Below are 9,564 nucleotides of genomic sequence, written 5' to 3'. Positions count from 1 at the left end.
GAGGCTGAGGCAGGACAATGGCGTGAACCGGTGGGGCGGAGCTTGCAGTGAGCCCAGATCATGCCACTGCACTCCAACCTGGGTGACAGAGTGAGACTCCGTCTCAAAAAAAAAAAGAGAGAGAAAATTAGACTTCTTCCTATTTCTCCCACCCATTTTAATCTTTGTGTTATTATATTATTATTCTTCTAATATCATGAAGTTGTATTTGCATTATCTTCTGTAACCATAATTTTGTAGTCCTGAGTTCTTTCTTTTGGTTCATCTCCAGGCTAACTGGATAAAGGGCTCTCAGGTTTTTTTATACTTGAACTCTTTCATGCTGTGGTGTAGCACTGTTTAATATAACTTTTTGTGATGACAGAACTTTTTAAATTAACTTTTTAAATAGAATTTTTTAAATAGAACTTTTTAAATGAACTTTTTGTGTCTGTGCTGTTCAATCCGGTAACTACTAGCCATATGTGACTTTCGAACACTTTAAATGTGGCTAGTGTGACTAAGGAACTGAATTGTAAATTTAATTTAATTTTAAATAATTAGTTAATTAAAATTTAAATGACCACAGGTAGCTAGTGGCTACCACTACCATACTAACACTGGTAGTATTGGTGACCAACAGTTCTGTCTGTCTTTAATGCTTTGGCATATCTTCAAAGCTTTTATATGTTTATATCAAAGATATAGAATATTGGGTCATTGTTTTCATTAGAATTTTGTAGGCATTGAGTGTTGCCATGAAAAGTTTGGAGGCTATTCTGAGTTTTTCTTCGTTCTTTGACTTTTTTTTTGTTTGTTTTTTTGTTTTTTTACATTTTGAGAGCTTCTGCAGCTGGGGTGGGCAGGGAGAGGAGGCTGCCTACATCTGTTAAAACAGGCAGGATCCATGATATTTTGAACTATTTTACCCATTTACCAAACAGTACTAATAACAGGGCTGCACGTCCACATGGGTGTGTCAACATGGGAAGGTTATATCTGCAAGATAGTTGACATTTCAGTTTCACAAAAGAGAAACTTAAGAGAGGTTAAATAATTTGTCTAATATTATGCAGACAGTAAATGGCAGAAATAAGATTTGATCCAACTAGTCTGTTACTTCTACCACCCTATAAATTTAATTTTTTTAGCAGCAGAAAATCTTTCCCTAAAAATAAATTCTTGTGTAGAATTCTAAAATATAATTTAAAAAACTATTTACAATTGTTTTAAATTCTATAAATTTATTTTATATTATTTTTTCAAGACAGAGGCTTGCTCTGTCTCCCAGGCTGGAGAGTAGTGGCATGATCTTGGCTCACTGCAACCTCTGCCTCTCTGGCTCAAGCAATCCTCCCACCTCAGTCTCCCAAGTAGTTGGGACTATAGGTGTGTGCCACCATGCTGCTTGGCTAATTTTCTTATTTTTTGTAGAGACAGGACCTTGCCATGTTGCCCAAGCTTGTCTTGAACTTCCTGGGCTCAAGAAACCCATTATCTCAGCCTCCCAAAGTGTTGGGATTACAGGCGTGAGCCACTGCGCCTGGCCAATAAATATATTTTAAATGTCAGGTTTTAAACATTAACTATTAAAAAGCCAACTCATGGCCAGGTGAGGTGGCTCACACCTGTAATCTCAGCACTTTGGGAGGCCGAGGCGGATAGATCACGTGAGGTCAGGAGTTCTAGACCAGCCTGGCCAATTTGGTGAAACCCCGTCTCTAATAAAAATACAAAAAAAATAGCCAAGCATGGTGGTGCGGGCCTGTAAACCCAGCTACTCGGGAGGCTGAGGCAGGAGAATTGCTTGAACCCTGGAGGCGGAGGCTGCAGTGAGCTAAGATCACGCCACTGCACTCCAGCCTGGACGACAGAGCGAGAGTCCATCTGGAAAAAAAAAAAAAAAAAAAAAAGGCAACCCATGAGAATAATAAAGCAATTTTAGTTAACACCATAATTTGAAATCAGAGGTTATGACCAACAGTTACAGCCTTAACATTACTCAGCATCGAACTTCTGTCTGGTTTGGTTTGCCATATCGTGGAATTAATGACTCATGCAGATAAATAGTTGTAATGATCTCTCTTTTTAATAGCATGCATTCAGCTCAGGACATTCCTCAATTAAACTGATTCAGAAACTTTAAGGGGAGTAATAGAGAAAGCTTTGTTTTAAAGTTGAATCATCTAATAAGTGCTTGTACTTATTAGTTTTATTAGCACATCTAATAAGTGCTTACATTTCTTTTTCTTTTTCTTTTTTTTTTTGAGACAAAGTCTCACTCTTGTCCCCCAGGCTGGAGTGCAATGGCATGATCTCGGTTCACTGCAACCCCCACTTCCTGGGTTCAAGTGATTCTCTTGCCTCAGCCTCCCGAGTAGCTGAGATTACAGGTGCCTGCCACCATGCGTGGCTAATTTTTGTATTTTTAGTAGAAATGGGGTTTCATCATGTTGACCAGGCTGGTCTCCAACTCCTGACCTCAGGTGATCCGCCCGTCTTGGCCTCCCAAAGTGCTGGGATTACAGGCATGAGCCACCGCTCCAGGCCAAGTGCTTGCATTTCTTAAATAGGAAGGTCAGTCCCCAACTTATAGTAAACATCAAAGTTCTCTGTAGTATGCTGTGTGTCACTGGTTCAGTTCTAATTGAATAGGTGAATACTGAGCTATGCCAAGTGTTTGAGCCAAGTGAATATGTATGAGTCTTTCCTGGTACAGGACTGAGCAGAATATCCCATGAAGAACTAGATATTTACCTGAGCAAATTTTCAAAAGATGAGTTTAGACCTGTAACTTTTCCAATTAATTATACATTTATAAGAAGTTCATAAAATGTGTGAAACAAGTAAAGGAGACTTTCTTCTGATATGTATAAAAAGAAAAAAGGATTAAACTGGCAGCATAGATTAAATTTTGGTGATTTTCATTGTCACATAATCTGATAATTACTTATTAAAATCAATAGCTCTTTTTTCTAAACACAGTTTAAAATGTTAAAATATGCTTGAAAATCTATTTGAACCAAATGACCCACAAAACACTGCTGAACAGTTTGAAATACCTTTTAGTCCTTCTCTCAAGCCTCATAGGCTTTGATGGTTACGAATACTTGAGTCTGTGTGGCGTCTGTCAAAAACACTGCCCCAGGCTTTCATGATTTTGCTCCTAAAGCTATTGGTTTATGTTCTTTCTTTTGTGGCCAGGGTAAAAAGGTGGCTCACTCACACCTGCTTGTTCTGACTTGACAGTATTAGAGGGGATCACTTTTCCTGGTTTCAGATCTTGTAGACCCTGGAGCAAAGTGTGTGTGTGTGTTTGTGTGTGTGCATGTGTGTTGTAAAAAGTTGGTATACATTACTGGGGTTAGTGGTTCAAAAATGATCTAGGCTGATTATATTGAATATGAATACAAATCCTGTATAAAGATCCTTACCTGATCAGCTCTTACTAGAAGCACCTACATCTTTTTTTTTTTTTTTTTTTTTTACCCAGCCAGAATTCACTTTTGGTAACTCTGGAAAGGAATCCCAGAAGTGAACATTCCCCTCCTCTGGCTTTCTCTTCAGTTGAAATTCTAAGCTTCTGTGGTCCCTCATTTGAGTTCTAATCTGTGGCCCTTATCTCTTTTAATGAAGAAGGAACAGGTCCATGCAAGCAGAGAGAGCAGGTGTCAGATGCATGCAGACATTGCAGTTTGAAGTATGCCAAACACAGATCACACACTGACTTCATGTATGGCAACGAGCACTTGTAAGTTTAGGAACAGCCCAAGCATTAGTCGAGACTATGAGGTCTTATATCAAAATCTCAAGGAATAACTTTTAAAGTGGAGTTTGAGTGCCCATAGGAGTTAATGTATTTTACAGATATCTCCTATATGCAATCTAGGATGTGAGATAGATTCGTTAATTAAATGAATGACGGTAGGAACCCTGGAGGACCTGTAATCAACAATCATTTTCTGCTGTATGAGTCCCACTGAGGTGCAAGACATTCTCTACGGCCATAGGCCAAGCGAGTGCCAGCTCATCTCTTACTTATTAAGTGCTTACTATTTAGCCAAATATTATCCTTGACTCTGGAAAGACAGCAAAATAGACATGGTCCCTGTCCCCATGGAACTGATTGTATTGTGTGAGAGCAGGCGCTTGAAGAGAGATTTCAGTACAGACTACTAAGAGTGGGATAGACTTTCCTGAACTGATTTCATCACTTCCTTTAAGCTTCTAAGGTCCTGCTGCTGCAGCTGCTTCTGTAATCAGCAGCCAACATTTATATGCTTGATTGTTTTATTCTTCACCAATCCCTTTACTATAGCTACTATTATTGGCCCCATTTTATGACTAAGTAAACCGAGGCTAAGGAAAGTAAGTAGCTTGTCTGAAACCGTTCTTTTGTTTAATCTGCTAATGTGAAAGGATGTGACTGCTTCAAATACGAGAAAATACTGTCAAGAGAATGAGAAGACAAGCCACAGACTAGGAGAAAATACTTACAAAAGACATATCTGATAAAGTATGGTTATCCAGAATACACCAAGTTCTCTTAAAACTCAACAATAGGAAAATGAACAACCCAAATTAAAAATGAGCAAAAGACCTGAACAGACATCTTACTAAAATAGTTACATAGATGGCAAATAAGTATATAAAAAGATGCCCCACATCGTATGTCATTAGGGTACTGCAAATTAAAACAATTAGATAATACTATGCCTGTTAAAATGGCCCAAATCCCAAACAATGTCAATGCCAAATGCTGGTGAGGATGTGGAACAAAAGGAACTCTCATTCGTTGCTGGTAAAAATGCAAAATGATATAGCCACTTTGGAAAATAGTTTGGCAGCTTCTGACAGAACTAAATATTTTCTTATTATACAAACCAGCAGTCTTGCTTTCTGATATTTATCCAAATGAGCTGAAAAGTTAGGTCCTCAGAAAAACTTACATATGGTTGTTTCTATCAACTTTATTCATAATTGCCAAAACTTAGAAGAAAAGTAGATGTCCTTCAATAGGCGAATGGATAAATACGCTGTGATACATCTAGACAATGGAATATTATTCAGGGCTAAAAATATATGAGCTATCAAACTATGAAAAGACATGGAAGAACCTTAAATGCATATTACCAAGTTAAAGAGGCCAATCTGAAAAGGTTCCATACTCTATGGTTCCAACTATTCTGGAAAAGCCAAAACTATTTAAAAGATCAGTAGTTTCCAGGGCATAGGCAGGACAGAAAGATGAATAGGAGAAGCACAGAGGATTTTTAGGGCAGTGAAACTATTCAGGATGATACTGTAATGGTAGAGACATGTCATTATACATTCGTCAAAACTTACAGAATGTGCAATATCAAGAATGAGCCCTAATGTGAACTGTGGGCTTTGGATGATAACGATGAGTGAACGTAGGTTCATCAGTTGTAATAAATGTACCATTCTCGTGTGGGATGTTGGTAGAGGGGAAAGTTGTGTTTGCATGGGGGAAAGCGATATATGGGAAATTTCTGTACTTACCACTCATTTTTTCTGTGACCCAAACTTCTCTAAAAATTAGGTCTGCTTAAAAATACTGTTAGCTCTTTTGTTAAGATTTATCAAGAAAGTTAGTGTAGCAATCAACTGGCCCCAGGTTCAGCATTTTTTTTTTTTTTTTAACCCACACTAGGGCAAGGTTAACCTTTTATTTAGTAGAGTTCTAGGTGGCCTTGAATCTACTAATCACTTCATTTATTTTGAAGTCTTGTACAACTGTGGGCAGATGTCAGAAGAAGATACTAGGGAAAAAATACCCTTAAGCAAGAAGAAGGTTATACACCTTAATTTTTTTTTTTTAACTTTAGAAACCTCACTATGTTAAACTTGCTCATTTGAAATCTATTGTTAATGGCTCTTTTCCTCCCACAGATGAGGGTGGGCAGATTATTACCAGTCCATGCTGACTTTGAACAGGGCATACATTATGGGAAGGCCCCACTGAGTTCATTATTAATCCCGTATATAATAGAAAAAACCCTGAAAACCTCTACCCAACCCTGACCCTTTGTTTCCTGTTTGCGTTGTTGTTTGTGGTGGTTTGCCGCTGCCTGACCTATTATAAATGCCAAGTGCACACAGCTCCTTTGAATTTCACACTGCAGCCATAAATCGTTTGTCCATTTATAAATAAACTAAAATGTGGGATATGATGGAGCTCAAGAGAGCATATTGTCTGAAACTCTTGGATCTCATTCTCAGCGCAGATGTGCCAAAGCTGTTTGGCACAGTATAAATTGAGCTGGATGTTAGGGCTGTTCACAGCCCCCTGGGGGCAGGTGGGCTGGGTACTTGGCTGAGATTGCCTCAGAGCATTAGAAAATGGTAATTGCCTGAGACTTCTTATGTTTTCTCCTGAAGCATTACTCTCTTCCTGGTTCTCTAGTATAACTGTGAGGGTTGATTTGAAATAGCCAGAAGTATTAATGATTGAGAAAAAAAGTATTATATTCAGACTACATAAAAAGCAGACTCTACGGAGATAAATGTAAAGAGAAAACAAGTTCTAATTCTAATCCTATTTTATTTGGTTCGAAAATGCTAGGAAGTTCTGGACGATTGTACTCCACATTGATGCTCTACTTTCTACATTAGTGTTTTTCTTCCATGGAATTAGAGCAGGAGATGGTACCTCATGAATTAATGCTAACTGGTTATTGAACAAGAATTGTGAGGAAGTGAGTTAAGAGATGGTCTTGTGTCATGGAAAGTGTAGTAGTAGCTGGACACTGGGGTGCTGCCTCTAGTTTTGCTACTAATTGGGGCTATAAACTGATGCTGAGCCCTTAAATTATAGGGCCTCTGATGCCTCCTGTGTAAAATCTGAGAAGAGAAGAAGGTTGACTTAGCCTGTGGTCACCAAGTCTCCTCCTTGTTGTGCCTTTATAGAGTTTTGTGAAAATAACTGGGATTCCAGGGATCAGCTTTGGATGTCCTCCTTTGAACAGTCTTCCCCAGACTTTTTGGTCAGCCTAGCGAGGAGTCCACAGTGGCACTGACGCTGTCTGCCCTGCACTACAGGATGAACAGATCATAGGAGAGTACTGATTCTCCAACCTTACGTGGTCTAACACTTTGTAGTTTAAAAAGCACTTCTGCATATATGATCATCTCGAAAATTCCCTGAGATGGGGACTGTTATTGTCCAAAGCTTACAGGTGAGGAAACATCTATAGAGACACAAAGTGTGCTTAACCACACCATACAGAGTCATCCAAGGAAGTCATAGCCAGGTAGTATAGGCTTAGGAGCTGAAATGACCTGGATTTGAATCAACTGCCATTTATTCTTTTTGTGATCTTGGGCATCGCTTAATCTGTTTTTGCCTTTGAACAAAGAAGATCATAATACTCAAAGGAATGTGTAAATATAATGTGAATGGGAGGGCAAAGAAGTGTTTTTATATAATATATGAAAAATGCTGGCTGTGAGTGGTGGATCATGCCTGTAGTCTCAGTGCTTTGGGAGGCCAAGCTGGGAAGATTGCTTGAGGTCAGAAGTTCAAGGCCAGCCGGGGCAACATAGTGAGACCCCTCCCCCATTCATAAAAAAATAAGATTAGCAAGGCATGGTGGTACATGCCTCTACTGCCAGCTACTCAGGAGGCTGAGGTGTTCGAGGCTGAAGTAAGCTATGATTGTGCCACTGCACTCCAGCCTGGATCACAGAGTGAGGCCCTGTCTCAAAAAAAAAAAAAAAAAAAAAAAAAGTGCTTTGCACAGTATCACCTCTGTAGTATATTCTTAAAAATGATAGCTATAATTACTTATTATTAAGTGAAGGCTTTAGGCCTTCTAATTCTATATTCATGATCTTTCTACTACACTTTGCATCTGTTGGTAACAGACATTTTTATGATCTCAGTTACATTAATGTTTGGAGATTAATGTGTCTAAAAATTGTCAATTAATGGCCAACTAAGTCCTGTGTGTTTAAGGACCTTCTGAGAGGGCAATAGTAGTCAGCTATTGAATGGTGTGAAAAATGGGTCATAAATCAGCCTAAAGAACTGGAGCCTTTTATTCCACACTTCTCAAGGAAAACAGAAACAAAAACCAACCAACCCCCAGTTTTTTAAAAAAATGATTCTTATAAAAATAATACACAGTAGTTTATTTTAAATTGTTTTGAAAAACAGAGAGTGCAAATAAGAAAGAAATTAACGTTTTTTCTCTGAGAAAACACAAAATGGCAGATGATGCAGCTGCAACAGGTGGGCAGAGCAGGGGACCCAGGAGCCCTGGGATGAGGGGATAACCGCGGTGGCTTCCGTGGAGACTTTGTGGCATCTGGGGCCAGGGTTGTGGCCGTGGTTGGGGCTGGGGCCGAGGCTGCGGAGCTCGCGGAGGCAAGGCCCGAGGCAAGGAGTGGATGCCCGTCACCAAGCTGGGCCACGTGGTCACAAGGACATGAAGATTAAGTCCCTGGAGGAGATCTGTCTCTTCTCCCTGCCCATCAAGGAGTCTGAGATCATTGACTTTTTCCTGGGAGCCTCTCTCAAGGATGAGGTTTTGAAGATTATGCTGGTGCAGAAGCAGATCCGCGCAGGCCAGTGCACCAGGTTCAAGGTATTTGTTGCCATCGGGGGACTACAGTGGCCACGTTGGTCTGGGTGTTAAGTGCTCCAAGGTGGTGGCCTCTGCCATCTGCGGGGCCACCAACCTAGCCAAGCTCTCCATTGTTCCCGTGCACAGAGGCTACTGGAGGAACAAGATCGGCAAGCCCCACGCCGTCCCTTGCAAGGTGACAGGCCGCTGTGGCTCTGTAGCTGGTGTGCCCAGGGGCACTGGCATCATCTTGACCCCCGTGCCCAAGAAGCTGTTGCTGATGGCTGGTGTCGATGACTGCTACCCCTCAGCCAGGGGCTGCACCTCCGCCCTGGGCAACTTTGCCAAGGCCGCCTTTGATACCATCTCAAAGACCGACAGCTACCTTACGCCCGACCTCTGGAAGGAGACTGTGTTCACCAAGTCTCCCTATCAGGAATTCAGTGACTACCTTATCAAGACCCACTCCAGAGTTTATGTGCAGGAAAGATCCAGGCTCCAACTATGGCTACAACACAGGGTTTTTATACAAGAAAAATAAAGTGAATTAAGCTGGTTAAAAACAAAGAAAAGAAAAGAAAAGAAAGAAATTAACAAAACATATTGCATATGGTTTCATCGCTTATAAACAAATACAACTCACCTGATGATATAATTTATTTGTTTTCTTTGAAAGGAATTATTTTTGTTCTTGTTGATCACAATTACTACCAACTGTATGTGTAATTTAGTAGTCTAAAAATATGGGCCTCAGCTGTTGATAATCCTCATAGTGATTGTTTCATGGTTTTGAGGAAAGTAAGGGGAGTGGGAACACACTGAGTATCTACTTTGGCAGTTTTTTGTTTTTTGTTTTTTGTTTTTAAAGGCTTAAATTTTATTTCAAACTGCAAAGGAAAAGCCATAAAGTCTGCAAGTGAAGCTCAAGTTTCGAAGTTGGAAACCTGATTCCAGCCTGTTGTTGATACTGTGTTACCAGAGATAAGACCACTCATTT

The 9,564-nt window shown here is 40.0% G+C and overlaps 1 pseudogene; it reads left to right on the top strand.

Moving 5' to 3' along the window:
- The first annotated feature begins 8,208 nt into the window (after window positions 1-8,208).
- Window positions 8,209-9,113, top strand: LOC103219654 (small ribosomal subunit protein uS5 pseudogene; annotated as a pseudogene).
- Window positions 9,114-9,564: the final 451 nt, after the last annotated feature.

This window comes from Chlorocebus sabaeus, chromosome 12 (assembly GCF_047675955.1).
Source record: "Chlorocebus sabaeus isolate Y175 chromosome 12, mChlSab1.0.hap1, whole genome shotgun sequence".
NCBI classification, from domain to species: domain Eukaryota; kingdom Metazoa; phylum Chordata; class Mammalia; order Primates; family Cercopithecidae; genus Chlorocebus; species Chlorocebus sabaeus.
This window is presented reverse-complemented; position numbering and strand designations above follow the sequence as displayed.